The sequence below is a fragment of the Dendrobates tinctorius genome, unplaced genomic scaffold (genome assembly GCF_039654945.1).
Source record: "Dendrobates tinctorius isolate UK_male_01 unplaced genomic scaffold, ASM3965494v1 ptg000380l, whole genome shotgun sequence".
In the NCBI taxonomy this organism is placed as follows: Eukaryota; Metazoa; Chordata; class Amphibia; order Anura; family Dendrobatidae; genus Dendrobates; species Dendrobates tinctorius.
In genome coordinates, this window is record NW_027362046.1 from 1,661,837 (window position 1) to 1,686,014 (window position 24,178).

General features: G+C 43.6%; 1 pseudogene; it reads right to left on the reverse strand.

Annotated features, from left to right (window-relative positions):
• Positions 1-6,044: 6,044 nt before the first annotated feature.
• LOC141075918 (cerebellar degeneration-related protein 2-like) lies at positions 6,045-19,504 on the reverse strand (annotated as a pseudogene).
• Positions 19,505-24,178: the final 4,674 nt, after the last annotated feature.

Consider the following 24,178-nt stretch of genomic DNA (forward strand, 5'->3'; position numbering starts at 1 on the left):
GGTCCAGTCTGCATACCTTTACAAAACATTACCAAATTTATTCTCAGGCCTCTGCGGATGCAGCTCTTGGCAGACGCATCCTTCAATCGGCAGTACCACAGTGTTGAGTCAGTAGTACAGGGGGTATTAGCAGTTGTATGCTCCCCACCCAGGGACTGCTTTAGGATGTCTCACTGTCTGTGTCCCCCAATGAGGCGTAGGAGAAATAGGGATTTTTGTGTACTCACCGTAAAATCCTCTCCGAGCCAATCATTGGGGGACACAGCACCCACCCTGTTTAGCCTATTGGTTTATTGCATTATTCTTAGGTTATGACATAGTTATTGTTATTTGTTTAATGCTCCTACTGCTTGTTCACCGAACTGGAGAAATCTCAGCCAGTGAGAGGGTGTATACTGCAGGGGAGGAGTTAACTTCTTTTCTGTATTCACTTAGTGTCCTCCTAGTGGCAAGCAGCATAACACCCACTGTCTGTGTCCCCCAATGATTGGCTCAGAGAAAAGGATTTTACGGTGAGTACACAAAGATCCCTTTTTTTTTTTCTTTTAATAACAGTAGGCACTTCTGATATTGATGACGTTTTACAAAGATAGGCCATTGATATCAGAACATTGGGGGTCTGACGTCCTGCAACTTCATATGACCAGTTTACAGAGTGGTAGCTCACTTCTCATGCACATTAAAGGGAAGCGATCATCAGAAAATGACCTATACAAATCAGATGGGTTTACACATATTTTTTCTAAATTTGTAATTGGGTTTTATTCATATCACAATCTGTATTACAAGAAAAACACATTTTCACATTGGGGCTTCTTTTTTTAGACTTGTACTGCGGTCTTTTTAGAAAGAATTTTCAGCAGCCTCCTTATCATCAGAGGCAGGATTACAATGACAGATAATCCTCTCTACACAGCTCCCCCACTAGAATCCACCAATCACAATAAGTGATGTCACAGCTCCCCCTCCCTTTGCAATGATCTTTGCACACGCTCATTAGATGCTTCATCACAAAAGCTAGGGTCAGCATGTGTTCATTGTGGCTAATGTACATGTGTTGACATCCTTCTTCATGGATATCAAAGTGGAGGCATATGAAAGCTTGCCTAATTTGAGTAATTTTGTTTTACATGAAAAAAATGAAAATTATTACCTTATGTAAATAAAGGTGCCAGAATAGTATGTCTTATTTGATTCTTATAAAATCAGCTGGAGATTTACAGATTTTTTTTTTATTTAAAATATTACTCCCCCCTACCCCACCCCCCAAAAAAAAAAAAATCTTGGATGATATGCTGCTAGAACCCATGTTTCAAGAACTGGGCTCTGCTCCATTCATTATCCATGGGACGGATAGAAATAACTGAGCATTGTACGTGGCAGTTCCAAAGAGCTGAGACTGCCAATGATTGACCAATCTGATTATTGATGACCCCTTTAATTTTTTTTTGTGTATTTTAGGTAAATTGTGTATTACCTCGGTACTTGCTGAATGACATTTCTTATGGATGACCATTAACATTGACCATGCAGTATCACTTTTTAGCACTAGAATATTACCTTATACTCCTTTAGCGTCCCCAGTTGTCAGAGCAGATTCTAGCTTTTCTGCTGCCTAAGGGTATGTGCCCACGATCTTGAGTTCCTGTGTCAAACCTGCAGCGGCCAGATGTTACAGCATAGTGGCTGGGATTTCCAGAAGTCCCACGGACACCCTGTCTATTTTTCTTGTGGAGGACACTAGTTTCTTTCACCCAATGTATTGGATGTGGTGAATCCGCACGGTTCAGCGAACCTATGCGGAGTCGCCTGCATTCAACAGACGGCAACGCTAAGGACACAGCGAACGTGCACTGCGTCCAAAGTGTTGCTGGTTCCAGATTGTGGGCACCCGGACTAAAGCCAAAACGGAAATGCAGTGGGCTGGAATGTTTTCTTGTGTGTGGCTATTACAGTAATCATTATTTGGTCCCCTCCAGAGTCTTGAACCCTGAATAGTCTGATTGCAAAATATAGAACAAAACACGGTCTCTTAAAGGGAATCTGTCACCTCATTTTTGCTCTATGAGCTGCCGGCACCGCCATCAGGGGCTTATCTGCAGCATTCAGTAATACTGTAGATAAGCCCCCCATTTAACCTGAAAGAGAAGAGAGATAAGTTATATTATACTCACCCAGGGGTCCGGCGCCTCTTATCTTCTAGCGATGACGTCCTCCTTCTTACTTCTGCTGCAGCTCCTGCGCAGGCGCACTTTATCGGCCCTGTTTAGGGCAGAGTACTGCAGTGCAAAGGTGCCGGATCTGACCTTTCCCGGCGCCTGCGCACTGTAGTACTTTACTCTGCCCTCAACAGGGCCGATAAAGTACGCCTGCGCAGGAGCTGCAGCAGAAGTAAGAAGGAGGACGTCATCGCTAGAAAATAAGAGGTGCTGGACCGGACCCCGGGGTGAGTATAATCTAACTTGTTTTTCTTCTCTTTCAGGTTACATCGGGGCTTATCTACAGCATTACAGAATGCATTACTGAATGCTGTAGATAAGCCCCTGATGGCGGTGGCCGCAGCACATAGAGCAAAAATGGGGCAACAGATTCCCTTTAAGTTACAGCACCGGACTCACCATCAGTACTGGAATACAGCACCAAGCTTAGTATGGCAATCCATTAGGTCAGCCCCTACAATCTTCATTGGTATCACATGTACCTACAATTCCAAGTACAGTATGTCCTTTATGATGGGAAATAGTTTGTTTTTTACCTGTTAATGTTATCATAAGACAGTAGATTGTACAGGAGAGACACAGGCAGTATCAAAAATACATTTACACAAAGGTATCTGATGGTAAAAGCAGACAACTGATAGGGGAACCACACTAGGCATAGATTGATACTCTTGTAAAATATACTTGGAATGTACAGGATTTTCTGCTTTGCATCTTTCGATAAAGAAGGGAAAGCCAGAGTACGATTAGCCTGTATTCTGATGAGGCTGACCACAGAAGACCTGAAGAAATGGCTGAAGATTTTGGCTCTGGCTCATTATCAGTGTTAGAGCGGCCTCATTTATCTGTCAATGAGTGAGAATCGTCTGATAAGTGGTGTGTGCCGCCACACATCTTACTCCAGTCAGGGACTGGCATAAGAAATACCATCACTTGGCAGAGCTGGGGGCATGATACCACAGATTTTTTTTTTTTTTTTTTTTGGTGGGTCTGGATTCAAAGAAAAAAAAATAAGTTGCTAAATTTGAGTTGTGCAAAGATTTTGTAATTAAAGTATTTTATGCTAGAATTCTGGCAAAGCGCTGCTGACTTGGGGGTCTTCTTGTATGATAATTGGTGCGTTTCTTGTGTGCGCTGGATGACAGCAGAAAACCACATAAGGAATGTCTTTATTGTGCGGATCAGATTGAGTAAAGGACGGATCACGGAACACAGCAGCCGATACCGGACGGCGTACAACTCCGTCATCATTTAGTTTTCCTCCCATCAGTGACCGTGGTACACAGACTTTCTACAGCGAGCCGCCATCATTAACACTGTCTTCTATAACACTTCGTTAGATACGATCATGTACTTCTGGCTTCATATAGCAGTCTCATTCATACCATAACACCAAATCTGACTCCACCTAACTTGCCTTTCCCTTTACTACCGCCATCCCCTCCCCACATAAGCCGTCTTCTTACGCTTCATTCATACCAACGTTTATCTGCATTATTCCTAGAAACACCTAAGTATGGGATAATCTCCATCATACTAGAGCCAAACAAGCGCGCACTAGTTCACTACAGACCTAATGGGTTTATGGATTTTTTTTTTTCACCAACCTGCGATTCGCCATGTGGAGAACTCAAAATGCCATCTTGCCCCGGGAGCCAAGTGTAGAGCCAAAAAGGTCGGCAATCACTGGCCTAGAATTGTATGCTTGTCTGAACAGCCCCATAACATATAATTTGTCCATGTGCACGTGGACTGATGGCCTGCATGGAGGAAAAAAAAATGGCGCCGTGTCCTCCTGTGGTCCATTTTACAGACCAGAATAAGGCATGAAAGGCAGCACGGTACCTGTGTGCAATGCGGATGAGCACTCGGGCCAGTCACAGCCACAATTTGTCATCTTGGCCAGTCCAATTTCCAATACAGACATCCCAACCCCGGCCTTAAAGGGGTTGTCCAGTGTAAAGCTACAAGTCTGCAGGCACTGTGACTGTAGACTTGTAAATCCTCACATGTTCACAGTGCGTGCACTAGGGGGAAGTGACTGCAGACTTGTAGCTTTACACCTCTTTAAAGTTCATAGTTTTAGAAGTTATGTTTAATACACAGTATTATCAATTCTCCAGCGCCACCAGCCCTATTTATGTCAAAATCCCTATATAATCCTTTCTGAAAATTCACTTGACCAAGATGACAGAGGAGCAGCTTTGTCTGTCCTCATAAAATGCCATTTCTAATGACTGGATTATACAGTCCTTCTGACATGGGCTTGTCAGTATAAGTACACCAGCCTCATTAGGGCCAAGATCTGTTTATTAATGTATACCGCTTGATATGATGTATTCTCTTCTGATCTAGTCTAAAAGCAGTCACTAAAAAAACAAGATCTGAACTGGCTCTTACGGCGGTCCATTCTCTGCATAGCTTTCTTATAGCAAAGCACACTAGTCAGTAACAATTACCGCAAAGTTAAGCACATATTTTTGCAAGTTAAAAAAAAAGTCTTATGTGCTTGTTTTTTTTTTGTAGAATTTCCCTAAAGAAGCACCAAAACGTAAAAAAAAACCGCTCTCTAGCCATAACTGGTGCACAGTACAGTGAGGGATGGGGGAACAGGACACAGATTCTCCCAGTGCTGAAAATGCACTGATCCCCCCACCAGGCTCTATGCTAGACACATCCTAGTATTACTTGTGCCCCAAGTATTCATTTTAACATGTTTTTATCCCCTCCAAAATCAGATTAACTACTCTAATCACCCAGATTGCTGGACTTGCAATGGATAGTTCGGAACTGGAATAGATGGGGCCAGGAACGCATAAAATAAAAAAACTGCACCTTTTAAATAACAATTTTTGGGGTGTCTAAATATATAAAAATCCCATACCTGGAGCTTTTTTTTCCATAGAGGCAAAATTTTCTGTCATAACGGTCTTGGGGGGCAAGTGTTCTTGTCCAGATGTCCTGGCCCGACCATGGGTTAGGTGTCGCCCAAATATATACTAAATTGGGCTGTTAGTTTGGACAGTGGAGCCAAGAGATCTGGCTGTAAGATGGTCACTATACAAATAACATTTGTACTCTATTCACAGTGTGTCCAGTCGACACGTGTCCCCCAATGAGTGGCTTGGAGAAAAGGATTTTATGGTGAGTACACAAAAATCCCTGTTTTTTTTTTTCTCAGTAGAAATTCTTTAGCCTTCCCAGGTCCAAAGTAGAGACCCCATCACTGCCCGGTTTCTGTCTTATACAAGCAATCTGTGAGCTCGGCTATTCTGCCAATCGCCGATCTCATCGATCGGTGGCAGTGCTGCAATACTGCTGCAGCCAAACAGAATGAGCAGAGGTGGAGAGCCAGTGCTGGACCCGAGTAAGGCAAGTAATGTTAAGCTTGTATTTTATACCTGCTGCAGCTTATATAGTCCAAAGATTTGTGAAAGGGAACAAGCCCTTTAAATACGTTGCCTTGATGGCTTCTGATCCCATTAATCAGAGGACACAAAGCCATGACATGACCATACGAATAAAGACTTTGATAATGAATAATTTTCAGCCATTAATCTCTAAATCCTTACAAATCTGGGTGGGTGGGATGGAGAATATGGCTTTGAAAACCTAGGAAATAACAATAAGGCGTGTATTTCGGCACACAATTGCAGGATGTGTGTCACGGAGGTAACATGGTAGCAGGTAGTGGACGGGGGCATGCAACTTTATGGGCCACCAGTTTGTAGGGAACGGAAACCATTGGCTGCTGCGATGTTCCCACATTTAGGCAAGAGGCATATTATACACCAGAAAATTAGGAACAAAACAAAGAAATATATATCTAATAGAAAACAGTAGATATAATATTTATAGGATTATTTACAGCTAGTAATAAGTGCAATATATTAGTGTTCTCTAATACGACATCACAGTATTATATAAGAAGTTATCTCCCTATAGGAGCAGTTATAGGGCCCCACAGCGCCAGCGGCTACATAAAATGATACTAAATGATACTACTCCTACACGGTTGCTATGCATAAAATAGACCGTTTGTGCTTTTCTCCAGACCGTAGAAGACCACACGTATCGTACGAACAGACAAGTCACAGCAAAATTGTGCTGGTCGTACCTAAATCGGAAGCTTGGGATGGCTGCACATGGCCGATATTCAGGGGTCCGTGTATGGATAGATGTCTGGGTTCTACTGGGGTCTCCTGACCCAAATTCGAGGCAGGAGAACTGCACGCATGTCAGATAGCTCAGGCCCGTGAAAGTTGGACGTGTGAAAATCGGGCTTAGCCAGAGATTGTGTTGTCTGGTTTAGATGAAAGGGGCTTCTGCTAATATCAACATGGCTAGTGGTATAATATTGGTGACCAGGAGTATTGCATACCCTGTTGTGTGTACAAAAAAAAAATCAAACAAAAACAACTTTGGGAAATCCTCTACATCTACTAACAATCAGGTATGAACCTGAAGATATATTATCTGAAGGTCCTGTTATCCCACAGAAAAGTCAAACTAAAGAAGAGAAACCACGCTACACCACCTCTTTAGCAGACCCTGGTTTGAGGATGAACTGTGAAGAATCCAGTCCTTCATAGCTCTTGTAGTCCAGTTTCACACTTCATCGGTCCATAGGCTTCAAAACGAGAAGTGTGGTCCAATCTGCTTCTTTTTCTAATCCTGACTACTGTCCTGACCAGAAGACCCAAGTTAAAGCTTGTGGGATGAAACAAGGTCACCATCTGAAAGTGGATTCCACTTTATATAGTAGATCACCGTGCTTGTTGGCCATCGTATGGGCAAGTGAGGTAGCCATAAGACTTCTTTATGATCAAGAATTAAAAATAATTTAAAGGAAATAGACATATGAATATATTAAGTCTAAGTGGTATGTACACTGGAAGAAAAAAACAAACAAAAACACAGAAGTTCTGCTGGTGGTCATAACTACTCTGGGAGTGGGAGATAAGTTTGTATTTTGTTCGATTCTCACTGATTTCTTCTTTGGTTTTGTTAATACAAGTAAATATTTCTTGAAAAAGAACTTTGTACTCCGGCTGGGACACTGGGGAGCCAGGGGTGTGCTTTCCTGAATTTAAGGTATTTGGTGGAGAGTTGTCTGGAGATGACCTGGTGGACAGATTTGTGGTCTGGACAGACTTGTGACTGAAGAGGTCATCCTCCATCTGGCAACAGTGAAGAAGCTCCCCGTATTTACCTTTAAGGGCACTGTACTGAGAGTCCACCTCATTGAGCAGAGAAATTCCTCTTTGTTTCACAGCCTCGGTCCTCCTGATACAGGTCTCCTCATGACCATTACGAATGGCTTCTGCAGTGACAGTGGGCAAGACCATCTCACTACTGCTCCTTTTTAAGGGCTTTTTTTCTCCTTCAGAGATTGGATCGAGCTCTGGATCCTTATCTGAAGTCTCTTTGAATGATATGAAGATGGATTCTGGTACCAGCTTCTCAACACTGCTAGAGAATACGCTGTCTGATCGACATATCTGACGCATTTCGGCCACCTCAGCTTCTAACTCTTCTGCCCGGGCATGACACGAATCCCTATCCTTGAGGATATTTTCTAACTCTGAGTTTTCCTTCAAGACCTGATTATGTTCATCCTCTAAAGTCTCCCTCTTCTTGCGTTCTAGGCTGAGCTATGCCTCCAGAACAGACAGTTTTCTTGAGATGATCATTTTCTTCTTCAAGGGGACCAGGCTGAGTGTTTAGAGATGTGATCTTCTCAGCAAAGACGTGATCATAGACAAAATGCCTGCAAAGTAAGAAAAATACTTAGTCTACCACCACCTCTAGTAAAACCTTTCAGATCAAACCTGGTAAACTACATTTTTTTTGTTTTCACTACCAAGTGAAGAGATATAATTATCACTCTGACAACACTGCAAGCTTCAGATATGTTCACACATGTTGATCTTGCATATTTGGCACCATTACTGGATCCCTCAAATGAAAGGCTGCCACTTCCCTTTGGCTTTTCAGCAGGTCCACCCAATTATTAGTCCGTCTGTACACAAATATAAGCCCTTTAAAGTCCAAGAGCTCCTAAAAAAAAAAAAAAAGAGAAATGGGCCCCCACTTATCTCTTGGGCTCCTGTGTGGCCACACAGGTTGCACCAATGATACGTCCACCCCTACCTCTGATTCAATAGTGCTAGTAAAAAGCAAAAAGGAGTACAAGAAAAAAAAACAAACAAGCGAGAGTTGAAGGATGAGGTTGCAGAGCTTGAGAAGGCAGAACGGGGTAAAGGGGGATGGAGAGATCTCCTGGATGTCAGGAAGGAGAGGAGTCCACCATGACGTATCAGGAGCCTGATCACCCTGGACTTTTTGCAATAGTGAAATCGAAGAACTGTTTTTTTTTCCTCAGCCCAGCTATAATCTGTTTGGTCGTCAGGAAGATAGAAGCTAATCATCTGTTTTCTGTCTGGAGTACATATGGGACATCATGTCCTTCCGTGAAGGACAGCAAGTCTAGGCGCTACATGCAAGTTTGGCCATGACATGTATCAAAGCCAGGCCCAATGTAGATATGGATATATTTAGCGTCTTGAAGTCACACAAGGTATATCAACAAAGGAAGAGACATTTTTAGACTTTCCCATTAATTTGGCTTCAGATCTCAATATTCAAAAAAATATGTTAAAAAGGAAATTTGCTAAGACAATTTTGCTACTAAAACTAGTGGCATAGCTGACTAGGTCCCAGTGAAAAAAAAAATAAAATCTACACATTTTGTAGTAATCTGATAATCCAGCGCTGAGGAATCGAGTGTTGAAGCAATATGCAAATTGACCTGGAAGTGCATTGAGGCGGTGTCTGTGTACATTAGATGCACCCACAATGCACTTACAGGTTAGTTCACATGTGGCTTTAAAGTCCTCAGCGTTGGCTCATGGGCTTACTTCAAAATAGGCATCACTTTTATTTCTGCATTAATTTTGACGATCACTTTGAAAAAAAAAAAGCGCACAATAAAATCGGCGTAAAAATTTACCATGAAAAAATATATTTATTTTCAGCCACATAATTTCTTAAACTTACTTGCGCAGGTCATAGAGTTCCTTCAGACAGGAGAGGCTGTGGGTTGACCTCGAGTGCTCAAACGTCTCACGGCTACGACACTTTTTCAGCTCTTCCACCTGTTTCTGTAGATCGTCAATGTGAGTCTGCAGACCTTCAATAGTCTCTGTCAAACTAAACAAGAGAAGATAAAATAAACAAATGTTTGCAAGAGTGCATTCACAAGAAGCGAAGCGTTTGTATATTCATAGCTTAGGCCACACTGCTGACATCTCTTCCCACGGAGGCCATTTTGTCCTGCATTGGAGGAGAGCGCCTACCTAGGGCAGACCTCATTAGAAGACACAGCTTTGCCGGTACAGAAGATCAATTCCACCTTCTGCCATTTGCTAGAAGAGTCGTTGAGAGGCGAATATGGCACCATAGAAAGCAGACCACCCGATAGGTTATGTTGGGGGACAGTGTTGCTCTCAGGGGAAAGTCAGGAGGCCCCACATATACATTAGATCAGGGGTGGACATATCATTGGTGCAACCATACAAGGTCCCAAGAGGTAACGGGGCCACTTCCACATCCAAAATATGGGAATTGTGCACTATGATGAGTTATTGGACTGCAAAGGGCCCATGTATTGTTCTTGCACAGGGGCCCTTTCTGTGTGTTTGCCAGTGCATTAGAGGACTGGTTAATACCATGGCTCAGCCAACTTTTATCTAAGGCCTCTTTCACACTTCAGTTTTTTGCCATCAGTCAAAATCCGCCAAAAGATGAAAATAGCGGATCCGCTAAAAATGTGTAAAAACGGATGCCAGCTGATGGTACGGATCCGTTTTTTTACGGATCCGCTATACAGATTTTTGTACGGATCCATTAAAAAGCAGATCCGTATCATCCTTTGGCATCCATTTTTCACATCTGTTGGATCCGTTTTCTTGCGGATCCGTTTTTCCACACCTCCAAAATGGGATGCTCCCAAATATGATTGGCTCTTGGAGAATGCTCCCAAATGTGATTGGATACTGGAAACTAGGGAGAAATATATCTAGGGTGTTGTGATACAATTTCTTTGAAAGGTTTTAGAGCTAGTGGCAGCGATGGAAGGAGTTAGTGCGAGTCTGGAAGGAGTTATTGCGAGTATTGACAGCTTCTGTGTGGAATTGGATCTTCACTTGAATCGGTTGGCAATTATTGCTCTCGAGAGGGAGAAAAGAAGATTGTGAATCCTGCGTATGAGGAGACGGCGCCAGTGGATTCATCCCATTAATGCGCAGAGGTTCACCCGTGGCGTGTTTTCCACACTATACCTGGAATTGAGGGATAATCCAGACAAGTTCTTCAACTACGTGCGCATGAGGCTGGAATTCTTCGAGATATTGGTGGATCGTGTTGGAGAACAAATCCGGAGAAGGGACACACAAATGCGGTTTTCTATATCACCGGCGGAGCGTTTGATGGTGACCCTTCAGTAAGTTATCTACTTTTTAAAATGTTTCAGATTCTGCAGGCTTTTATTGTTATGTTATGGCTTGTAGTTTGTATTCATTTTACTTTTATTAATTTTACTTTTTTTCCCTTTTTTTTTAACAGATTCCTGGCAACTGGAGAATCCTTCACCTCCCTCCATTTCCAGTTCCGGATTGGGATTTCAACTATTGCTGGAATTGTACAACAGACCTGCCGGGCATTATGGGATTCTCTACAGGAGGAATACATCCCAGAGCCAACCCAGGAGAGGTGGCTGGAGATTGCAGACAAGTTTCAAGATATCTGCCAGTTTCCAAACTGCATCGGTGCCGTGGATGGCAAGCATATTCGGATTGTGAAACCCATGGGATCTGGTTCACAGTTTTACAACTATAAGAAATACTTTTCTATTGTCCTTATGGCCATTTCGGATGCAAACTGCAAATACATTGCTGTGGACATTGGTGCATACGGTCGTTCTAATGACTCTCAGGTCTTCAAGATGTCCACCATGGGCCGGCGCTTGTATGGAGACAATTTTGACTTCCCACCTCCAAGACCACTCCCTGGAACAACAGGCCCACCAATGCCTTTTGTGTGCGTTGGTGACGACGCTTTTCAGCTTTCTAAACACCTACTCAAGCCATATGGTAGTCGTGGATTAACACACCGGAAAAAAATATATAACTATTGGTTAACCAGAGTGCGCAGAGTGGTGGAGTGCGCGTTTGGAATTTTAACTGCCAAATGGAGAGTCCTGTTAACGGCCATTAAAATGAAAACAGAGACTGTGGATGAGGTGGTGAAGGCGTGTGTCATCCTGTACAACTTTGTCCTTTCAAAGGAACCTGTTTCCGTAGAAGAAAATCTGTCTGAAACCACCTTGTGGGATTATGAGCAGCAAACTTCGGAGTACTGGCTCAGTGGCAAGAATGAGGGACACCTTTGCAGACTATTTTCTGACACCAGAGGAACAAGTGGACTGGCAAGATGACATGATATAATTTTTTTTTTAATATACTAATTGTGAGTACCAAGTGTTTGTTTGTTTTTTTTGACTTTTACACTTTGAAATGTTACCAAGTGTTGGGTATAGCATTGTGTTACCAAGTGTTGTTTTTTTTTTCAACTTTTACACTGTGAAATGATACCAAGTGTTGGGTTTTACCAAGCATTGTGTTACCAAGTGTTGTTTTTTTTTTAAAGTTTTACACTTTGCAATGTTACCAAGTGTTGGGTACCAAGCGTAAAGTTTTACACTTTGAAATTTTACCAAGTGTTGGGTACCAAGCCTTGTGTTAGGCCTCTTTCACACTTCAGTTTTTTGCATCAGTTATAATCCGCCAAAAAGGCGGACAAGCGGATCCGTTCTCAACTGATGTGAACGGATGGCACAGGATCCGTTTACAGACGGATCCTGAAAAGGAAGAAAGAGAGAGAGAGAGAGAGAGAGAGAGAGATTTTTTGTCCGGCACCCAGAAAGAAATTCGGGTTAAATCAGTGTTTGCAGGATCCGCCAGATCCTCACAAAAACCGGATGCAACGGACAGCAATCCGTCACAATCCGCCATTAATGCAAGTCAATGGGAAAAAAACGGATCCTCAAAAAAAATTTGAGGATCCGTTTTTTTTCAAAACCTGGCGGATTGTGACTGATTGTAAAAAACGGAAGTGTGAAAGAGGCCTTACCAAGCGCTGTGTTACCAATTTTTTTTTTTTTTAAACTTTAACACTGTGAAATGATACCAAGTGTTGGGTTTTACCAAGTGTTGTGTTACCAAGTGTTCGTTTTTTTTTTACCTTGTACACCACTGGTGTACTGTGAAATGTTACCCAGTGTTGTGTTACCAAGTGTTGTGTTTTGTTTACCTTTTACACCACTGGTGTACTTTGAATATTTCCCAAGAAATAAAGAACAAAAAAGAAACAACACAATAAAGTTATTTGAAAAAAAAACCACATTGTTTATTTGTGAATTTTTCAAATTTTTTTTTTAAACGCTTTTTTTTGGTTGGTATATCTTAACTTTTTTTGTAAAATGTTTAAATTTTTTTTTTTGGTATATATTACCTTTTTTTTTTTTAAGAAAAAAGAAATTACAAATGATGATACTGTTGGGTGGAGATAGTATCGGAGGGGTTAACAGGCTTGACCACATCGAGGGGGAGGTAGAGGACTGGGGAGGGAGTTGGTGAGGATCAGAAGTGGAAGGGGGGTTTAAAACATGTGGTTGGGACGGGAGTGGATGGACAGCCGAGGTTTGCGGGTACATTGAAGGTGTATGTGGGGGTGGGTATGGTGAGGGCATTGGGGTATAATGCAATGGGGAAGGAAGGTACTGGGAAGAATGGAATGGGGAACTAGAGAAAGGAGAGGGAGTGGTAGGAGGAGGGACGGTTGTATGATAGATGGTGGTGGAAGGATGGACGGGGGAAGGATGGACTGTGGAAGGATAGACAGGGGGAGGATGGACAGGGGGAGGATGGGATGCTTCTGCTAGTACCTCCACTAGAGCATTCTGACAGGCTTGCATCACACGCATCTGCTGGTGAGTACTTAAACCTTCCATTTGCCGGACAACGGATTGAAAAAAGATATGTCTCGGAGTCTGGTTTGATTCTAAATTCATCTGTTCCATGTATCTTCGGAGTTCCATGATACTTTGATTGATCATGGTCAACCCAGAAGATAACCGTTGTCCATAATTCTGGAAACCATGCTGGACAGATGAGTTTAGACTCAAACAGTCAGACAAGGTCATCCTTTCCTGACTCCTCAGACGCTGCCGGCCAGAACCAAAAGTTGGTCGAGATGTTGCGGCAGTGTCTGAGGGGTGGGGAACAGGGAACAAGTCGTCACCAGCAGCTTCATGTGATGAAGTCTGCCCTGCTGCTCCAGTGCTGGTGGAGGGGATAGAGGGACGAGACAAGAGGGTAGGTACAGAGGGGTCGGATACCTCGATGTGGTCACCGGGGGCGGTCTCACAAGGGATCACTCCAGAGTGAGGCAACTCCTATGCAGGCTCCCGAGTGCTGCAGATGGTGCTAAAAAAAAAAAAAAAAGAGAAAAAAAATATATTAAATATATTGATATTTAATTTAACTCTGCTGAAAAAAAATTTGGTTAAACATGTAAACATTTCTACTACAGAAATGGTGTGGAATATTTACCTTCTGGACACCATAGTCGATCGTAGGAACCCCAGGGCTCTGTAGTTCTTGTACTGGGGTCCCCGGCATCCTCCCGATCCACTCGGGGTCTGCATCTCCTTGTTGTAGTCCCTCTTGAAGCGATCCCGGAGCGACCGCCACCGTGTGATAACCCGGTCACCTGTGAAGGAAAAAAAAGGGGTTTAGTATTCAATACTTCACATGCTGGAATATAAGTTACTGAAGTTGTAATACTTACGCACTAAATCCCTGGCCCTCGCATCGATCTCCCAGTTCTCTATAACTGCAGAACACACCTCATCCCAGAGCCGTCGGGTGGTTGGTTGGCGTGTAAATGGTTTCCCATGTTCCACAGCAGCTCCCGGTTTTCAACCTCATGGATGAGGTCATCGGTGTCTATTATCACACCCTCCTCGAGTTGTCTCCGGGGAGCACGCTGTGAAACCTGTGAAGAAAAAAAAAAATTACATTCTATTCAAACACATGATGTTCATTTACTCAATTATCCAAATAGGGTTACTTACCGTTTGCCGACCACCAGAGGCATCACCTCGACGACCCTGGGATGTCCTGGGAGTCGCTCAAGTGCGGGCACCGGATTCTGAAGACTGTAAAATAAAAATAAAAATTTTTTGTTTGGATGCATGCGTAGTTATTGTGTGTGCACTGTGATGAATGTTTGTGTTGGGTGTAGCATTATGTATGTGTGTATGTGCTAAATTTACACTCTGCGCACCCCCTCCTTGTGTCTCTCCACCCTGCATGTCTCCTCCTGGAAGCTCCTCTGAATCAACTTCCTGTCAAAACATAATACATGGATATAGGGTTTAAACAAAAAAAAAAATAAGAGTTAAAAAAAAAAAAATTATTTACCTCAGCTCGCTGGTGATGTGAGGGGGAGCTTTCAGGAGAAGACATCACTACGGTCTGGATTGCGGGTCAGCTGCGGTGGCTGCTGCGGTCCTTCCTGAAGTGATCTGCAAGTATAAAGACACTTGTTAAGCTACTATACGAAGGATATCACAAGCTTTCAGGCCTTTATACTTACTGGGAAAACTGAAGTTGTTCCTATGCGGATCTGATGCGGCCTGTAGGGTCTCCTGCGGTGTGTGGCTGCTGCTGCGACTCTGCAGTCCTTTCTGAACTGATCTGCAAGTATAAGGACACTTGTTAAGCTACTATACAAAGGATATCACAAGCTTTCAAGCCTTTATACTTACTGGGAAAACTGAAGTTCCTATGCGGATCTGATGCGGCCTGTAGGGTCTCCTGCGGTGTGTGGCTGCTGCTGCGACTCTGCAGTACTTTCTGAACCGATCTGCAAGTATAAGGACACTTGTTAAGCTACTATACAAAGGATATCACAAGCTTTCAGGCCTTTATACTTACTGGGAAAACTGAAGTTGTTCCTATGCGGATCTGATGCGGCCTGTAGGGTCTCCTGCGGTGTGTGGCTGCTGCTGCTGCTGCTGCTGCGTGCTTCCTGAAATGATATGAAAGTGAAAAAAAAAATTAAATAACATAAAAAATAAATCTTCATTGGTATGTAATTTGTGTAATTCCCTGAAACTAAGTATACGCAGTTTTAAATGTTTGCATGTGTAAATTCCCTTACAATCTCTCACTGAGAGTGTAACCACAGTGATTGCAGGTGTGTAATTCCTGTGTATACCCACACTGTGTGTTTGCATGTGTTTGAATTCCCTGAAAAAGTGTAACCGAGTGTAACCACAGTGATTGAAGGTGTGTAATTGCTATGTATACCCACACTTTGTGTTTGCATGTGTTTGAATTCCCTGAAAAACTCTCACAGAGAGTGTAACCACAGTGATTGCAGGTGTGTAATTGCTATGTATACCCACACTTTGTGTTTGCATGTGTTGGAATTCCCTGAAAAAGTGTAACCACAGTGATTGAAGGTGTGTAATTGCTGTGTATACCCACTTTGTGCTTGCATTCCCTGAAAAACTCTCACCGAGAGTGTAACCACAGTGATTGAAGGTGTGTAATTGCTGTGTATACCCACTTTGTGCTTGCATTCCCTGAAAAACTCTCACCGAGAGTGTAACCACAGTGATTGAAGGTGTGTAATTTCTGTGTATACCCACACTTTGTGTTTGCATGTTTTTGAATTCCCTGAAAAACTCTCACCGAGAGTTTAACCAGTGATTTAAGGTGTGTAATTGCTGTGTATACCCAGAATTTTTTGTTTGCATGTTGCAATCTCTCACTTAAGAGTATAACCACACTTGTATACCAAAAAATTAATGTACCTTTATGGTAACTTAATTTTACCTTGTTTTAAAATAATACTACGGAGATTTCTTCAAAACAGTTTATTTTTTTTTTTTACTTTATAATTTTTTTTCCCCCCACAAATAGGAGCTACTCCGCTCTTTATTTTAAATACCACAATAAATGAAAAAAAAAAAGCACTGATATACAACAGATACATTAATCACACCACAATTGCAAATATGAAAATAAAATACAATAAACATGCAACAGAAAAACAATTAAAGTATGAAAAAAAACACACAAACACGCATAACACACAGGCAGGCCACACACACACACACAGACATGCTCCAGGGGTCTTGCAGGTGGAAGACTTGCAGCTGGGCAGGCAGGTTTTATAGCTCTAGTTCGGTCTTCTATCAGTCGGGCTGGTGTCGGATGTCTGGCTCGGTGTCTTCAGTGTGGCTGGTGCCGGATGTCTGGCTCGGTGTCTTCAGTGTGGCTGGTGCCGGATGTCTGGGCCCAAGTACACCACATACAATACCAGCTACACCAAATACAATGCACACAGAACACAATCCAAGCATACTTGCAAATATAAAAATAAAATTACAGTAGTATCAAAATAAAAATCTATACACATGCAACAGAAAAACAATAGGTATGAAAAAAACAAAAAAAAACACGCATGACACACACACAGACAGGCCACACACACAGACAGACAAGCCACGGACACACACAGACATGCCCCACACAAATAGTTTTAATACTCACACAATTGCAGGCTTTTGGTGGCTTGGTAGCAGGCCTCTCTCTGTTGTCCTGGCTTGTGGCTGGGCAGGCTCTCTCTCTTCTCTGGGGGTCTTCTGGGCAGGTGCTGGATGGCTGATGGCTCTGGCTCCGTGTTTTCACTGTGGCTGGTGCCGGATGTCTGGGCCAAATGATTAATTAGCCCACCTTATATAGTTTTGGGACTGTCTGGAAAAGTATCTTTTTTTCTGAGCATGCTCAGTGCGAATTAGCAGATTCCCCCGGCGGATTCCATAAAATAGCGGATCCCGGCGGATCCGCCGCCCATAGGCGCCCATTCTACCGCATGGTGGATGACGGCGAAAAAAAACGTTGCAAGCTCCGTCCCCCTCAGACAGAATCCGCCAGGAATTTGGCGGATCCGCCGAATAGCGGACGCAACGGACGACCATCCGCCAAAATCCGTCACTAATGTATCCCAATGGGAAAAAATGGCGGATCCGCCACAAGAAAAGCGGAACCGCCATTTTCAAATTTTGGCGGATTTTGACTGATGGCAAAAAACTGAAGTGTGAAACAGGCCTAATCTGGCAGGCAGTGCTACAATTGTACTCGCGTCTGTGAGCTGGCATGCTGCAGCTTCTCTGCGCTGCAGAGAACAGCAAATTCCCGGAATGCAGCCCCAGGGAGAGACACTGATGACCGCCGCATTAGTCGGCTCAACATGGTTGTGGGTGCCTCTGACCTGCCGGGCCCCTGAACCTCCAGGTCCAGTCGTAGCGGAAGCCGATGCGACCGTGGTAGTATGCCCCTGGTTGGCACAATTATTAGGAAAATGGAAGAAATACAAGATGACTGCCAATCTTCCTCTGCCTGGGGTGCCATGCAAGATCTCGGTTTGTGGGGTAAGGATGATTCTGAGCAAGGTCAGTAATCAGCCCAGGAGTACACAGGAGGACCTTGTCAATGACTTGAAGAAATCTGGGACCACAGTCTCAAACATTACCGTTAGAAATACATCATGCTCTCATGGATTAAAATCCTGAATGGCACGCAAGGTTTCCCTGTTAACGCCAGCAGGCCACGTCCAGGCCCATTTGTAGGTCACCAATGACCATCTGGATGAACCAGAGGAGGCATGGGTGAAGGTCATGTGGCCAGATGAGACCAAAAGAGAACTTATTGGTATCAACTCCATACGCTATGTTTTGAGGAACAAGGATCAGTATAACCCCAAGATCACCGTCCCAACCATGAAGCATAATAGGGTAAACATCACACTTTGGGGGTGCTTTTCCGCAAAGTGGACAGGACAACTGCACCGTGTTGAAGAAAGGATGGATGGGGTCATGTATCGGGAGATTTTGGCCAACAATCTCCTTCCTTCAGTAAGATGGGTTGTGGCTGGGTCTTCAAGCAGGACAATGACCTGAAAACACACAGACAGGGCAACTATTGTCTACTTAGAAGAATTCAGGGTCCTTGAGTGACCTAGCCAGGTTCTAGACCTGAAACCAGTAGAAAATCTTTGGAAGGAGCTGATATTCAATGTTGCCAAGTGACAGCCCCAAAAACTGAAATATCTGGAGATCTGTATGGAGGAGTGGCCAAAAATCCTGCTGAAGTGTGGGCAAAACTGGTCAAGAACTATAGGAAATGTCTGACCTCTATAATTGCAAACAAAGGTCTCTGGACCAAATATTAAATTCTGTTTTTCTATTTTGTCAAATACTATGCAATTAAATGCAAATTAATTCCTTAGAAATCATAGGATGTGATTTTCTGTTTTTTATTGTTAGATTCTGTCTCTCACAGTTGAAGTATTCCTACAATAAAAATTACCGACCTCTCCACTCTCTGTAGGTGGGAAAACGTGCAAAATCGGCAGTGTGTCAAATACTTTTTTCCCTACTGTATCCTAAGAAAATGTGTTCTCCAGGAATCCAATAGCATCTTCCCTCCCAAGCCTCGCCGGGTGGGCATGAAGCGCTGGACAGCCACAGTCATCGGGAATTGTCGGACACATTTTGGGGCCATTTTTACCTATTTCCCCTTGTATAAAGGTAAACTCTGGGGATAAAACTATTTTTTTGTGGTAAAATGTAATTATTTTTTCTTCATCGCCCAATGGTATAAAATTCTGGGACAAAGATAAATAATTGAGAGGTGGAGGGTGTAACATGGCGCCTCTTATTGGGGGCTCTGATAATGTGACATGGCCCCTAACACCATAAGAGCAGAATCTGCCCTGTCAGACGGCGCTCCTTCCCATGCTGTAGATAAGCCTCTGATCTAACCTGAAAGATAAGAAAAACAAGCTTTATTATACTCACCCGGGGGCGGTCTGTTCTGATGGGTGTTGCAGGTGCGGTGCGTTTGGCGCACGTCGGTGCACCGTCAAAAAGGCGCATGTGTCGGCAAAAGCATACCAGCGCACGGTCTGCGTACCCAATGCTAAAGATAGGGTACGCAGGTTGCATGATGCATCATGTGCCCATAGGAGGAGCTGACTGGAGGGGGCGCGGCAGGGGGCGGAGCTGCACAGCGGCCATGTGCTGCGCCTCCTAACGCAAGTGTGAAAGTAGCCTAAGTATTGCAGTGCGCCGGACCTGCGACGCCCATCCGACTGGACCACTCCTGGGTGAGTATAATAAAACTTGTTTTTCTTATCTTTCAAGTTAGATCGGAGGCTTATTTACAGCATGGGACGGAGCGACGTATGACAGTGCAGATTCTGCTCTTATGGTTTGAGGGAGCCATGCCACATTATCAGAGCAGCAGAATGATGTAGATAAGCCCCAAAGGCAGTGGCCGCAGCTCACAACTGAAAAAGGAGGTGAGAGGTTCCCTTTAAATTCCTGTCACACTGTCCGAATTCAGATATTGTCCTGTCAGAAAGGAGAATACAGGGAGTGAAAGGGTTAATAGGACTCACAGGAGGAACCGGCCCAGAAACCAGAAGATCCAGGAGCGTCTGCCACATATATGACTGCTCTGTGCACAGGACCTGTGATGAGGTCACAGAAGGGGAGGAGTCAGGGGTCACATGATCAGGGGCCTCAGTGTGTGCAGGACTCAGTGTGCTGGAGCGCTCCCGATAATCAGCTGCGTGTGTCGCGCTGTGTGATAGTCACAGCACCTGCATGGAGGGCGACACACGCAGCTGATTATCGGGAGCGCTCCAGGGATCCGGGGTCCCGATGCAGCTATTCGGTTAGTGATATTAGCCAATAACAACTTCTCCGACGATATTCACTCATCTCTAGTAATAACTAGTGATGAGCGAGCACTAAAATGCTCAGGGGCTTGTTGCTCGGGTCAAGCAAATTGGAATACTCGGGTACTCGGACAGAACAACGAGCCCAATGTAAGTCTATGGGAGACCCGAGCATTTTTGCCGTGATCCCCCCCCGGGGATCCTTTCAAGGTCTAAAAACGTCTGAAAATGATGGAAACACTGCTCAAATGACACGGGAATATCATGGGGATCGCCCCTGGAAGCATTCCTGACTCCTAGGTCACAGTTGTCAGAGTTTCATTTTTACGGGTGCACAAAAAAACATACAAAAGTGAAACCAAAATGAATTTTGCTGGGAAATATGTTAAGGAGCATCCTTTCCAGGTTAATGACTTGTATATAAGGCAAAATAATTAACCCCAGACCAAAATGTTCCTCCACCATTTGGGTTATGTTCAGACACAGCGTTTTTCAGCTTTAGCATTGCTTTCAACCAAAACAATGCATTCACTGGGAAATGTCATTGTAACATTTACCAACCCTAGCTGGCCATGTGGTGTGTGAGACATCATCAGACACATCTTATTTCATTTATGGAGGGACTCTTAAAGTCACAGAGCCTATTTTTACAGGGGCATCAGGCGACATTAATCTTATACTGTTATTGCCTATGTAGTGAGTGAATGGGCTGCCAAGAATTTCAACGCACCACAATACCCCATTCACAAGTGGTACAGGTGGACTTCCTGAAAAAATGTTGCATTGAATGCAAGGCCTGGCCTGCCCCAAAGTTACATGCACCCCAATAAGCCTTTAAACCCTTCTACTGGATGGGCCCAGGAAAATCCACTTCACATTATTCATTTTGTACTCCCATACTCTTTTCTTATGCATTGACTGCAAGGCCTGCCCTGCAGCCAAGTCATATGCACCTCAATAAGCCTTTGAACCCGGGTACTGGATGGTCACACGAAACAAAAGTTTCCATTATTATTTTATTTTTTATTGCCATAAAGTTTGCCCATGAAGTGAATGCAAGGCCTGGCCCTAATTTGCACGCACCACAATCCCCCTTGGAAGAAACATGGGAGAGGGTTTCATAGAAAATTCCCATTACAAAGGAGGGTTTCATCTATACTTGCAATGCCCATTTAGTGTATGGCCTGACATTTCCCCCGGGAGTACATATCAACATAGTGTGTACATTTTTTGGGGGGCATCATAAACACCTTGCAAAACTGTAACATGATTTCCTACACAGTTGCTGCCGGGAAGGTGCAGGCTTTTAGTAACAATATGGCGGACGAATCAGATGAAGTTATCAGGAAAAGGGGCATGGTGGTGACAAGAATGGGAAAGTACGTGATTAATAACAGCAGTGGCTATGGGAGGTATGAGATCCAGAATACAGCCAACAATGATTCGTTGTTTAGCCACCATCAATTACCAGAATGGGTTTCATGCCCGTCAGAAGATGGGTGTAACAGATGCACGTGTGACACTCGGCCTAAGAAATGCCTGTCAAAAATGTGTTGCCAAAGACTCAGGTCTGAATGAAGGGCAAAGTGCAACATGTTCGTGTGAGGCTGAGTTAGAGAAAGCAGATCAGTGTAGGAGGAAAACGAAACAAACTGATGGATATTCGTGAAAAACTAAGTTTAAAGAGGAGTGCACCGTCCATAACTATAAACACACCCGTGGCACAAGCTTCATCATCTCTCCTACTGTATCCTCACCCATCCCTGTAGACTGTGAGCCCTCGCGGGCAGGGTCCCCTCTCCTTATGTACTTGTGTGTCCCTTGTCTTACACATGTTTATTATACTTGTCTATATTTCCCCCTTTCACATGTAAAGCGCCATGGAATAAATGGCGCTATATAAATGCATAATAATAATAATAATCTTCACCCATACATATTACCAATAATATCCAAATGTCCCAGTCGAAAATTATTTGTCCTAGTGTAATGAACACTGTTAAAGGAATGCCACTAAACGTATATAACCACGACCCTTGGAAACACCAAATTTCCGGTTTACAAGATCTGGACGATGATCGTATTGATGCCGTCTTTGAAATTTACCACATCCACACCAAGAAGATGAAGATCACAGCTGCAAAAAATGTGCAAAAAAGTCCGTGAATTTCTGGAAAATCATTTTCTCTTGGGCAAAGTTTCCCTCTTAGGCCTGTTTCACACTTGCTTTTTTTTGCAGCGCGTTTTTCCCGCAAAAAAACGCATTGAAAAACGCATACAAACGCATACAACTGCTGCGTTTTTTTCAAGCATTTTTATGAGCATGCATGAAAAAAACGCAGCGTTTTTATGCGTTTGTATGCGTTTTTAGTGCGTTTTTACCGCGTTTGCGTTTTTTTCCAACATTAGGTGGCCCCTCACACTAACCCAAACCATGACTTTACTAACCCTAACCCTGACCCTAACCCTAACCTTGACCCTAACCCTAACCCTTAACCAAACCATACTTAACCCTAACCCTGACCCTAACCCTTAACCAAACCATACTTAACCCTAACCCAAACCCTAACTAACCTTAACCCTAACCCTGACCCTAACCCTAACCCTGACCCTAACCCTTAACCAAACCATACTTAACCCTAACCCTTAACCAAACCATACTTAACCCTAACCCTGACCCTAACCCTTAACCAAACCATACTTAACCCTAACCCTGACCCTAACCCTAACCCTGACCCTAACCCTAACCAAACCATACTTAACCCTAACCCTGACCCTAACCCTGACCCTAACCCTAACCCTGACCCTAACCCTTAACCAAACCATACTTAACCCTAACCCTGACCCTAACCCTGACCCTAACCCTTAACCAAACCATACTTAACCCTAACCCTAACCCTGACCCTAACGCTTAACCAAACCATACTTAACCCTAACCCTGACCCTAACCCTGACCCTAACCCTTAACCAAACCATACTTAACCCTAACCCTAACCCTGACCCTAACCCTAACCCTAACCCTAACCCTTAACCAAACCATACTTAACCCTAACCCTGACCCTAACCCTGACCCTAACCCTGACCCTAACCCTTAACCAAACCATACTTAACCCTAACCCTGACCCTAACCCTTAACCAAACCATACTTAACCCTAACCCTAACCCTGACCCTAACCCTTAACCAAACCATACTTAACCCTGACCCTAACCCTGACCCTAACCCTTAACCAAACCATACTTAACCCTAACCCTGACCCTAACCCTAACCCTAACCCTTAACCAAACCATACTTAACCCTAACCCTGACCCTAACCCTTAACCAAACCATACTTAACCCTAACCCTGACCCTAACCCTAACCCTGACCCTAACCCTTAACCAAACCATACTTAACCCTAACCCTGACCCTAACCCTAACCCTAACCCTAAACCCCCTTAACTAACCCTAACTTTACCCAAACCCCTAAATTCCATTGTCTAAACTAATGGTAAAAAAAAAACGCATGTGCAAAAAAACGCATACATAAGCATGCCAATGCGCACATATGCTCACCATAGACTTATAATGGGTGTCTTGCTGTAAAAAAACGCATTGCGCGCGCATGCGTCTTTTTGAGGCAAATCGGACGCACAAAAAATGCAACAAGTTGCATTTTGTGCGCCCGAGCGCATACCACAAAAAAACGCATGCGCGGTAAAACGCGTACAAACGCATGTGTATGCGCACATAAGCGCATCCCATGCAAAGTATAGGAAAAAAAAAACGCATGCGCTATTTAGCGCTAAATTACCGCGAAAAAAAACGCAAATGTGAAACCAGCCTAACATGGCCATACTGACGGAAACATAAAAAAGTTATGGCTGTGGGAAGAAGGGGAGCGGAAAACAGAAACGCAAAAACGAAAAAGGGCAAGGTCTCTAAGGGGTTAACAAACCCTATTTTTCCTTCCCCATTCTCCTTCTTAACCCTTTCTCCCCTTTATTCTGCCTCTCTCTCTTTCATGACTTTACATTTCTCTTTTTGCTGTTGTTTGGTTCTTGTCTGTATTACTGGGTATTTATAATCTGTCTCCCCTTTTT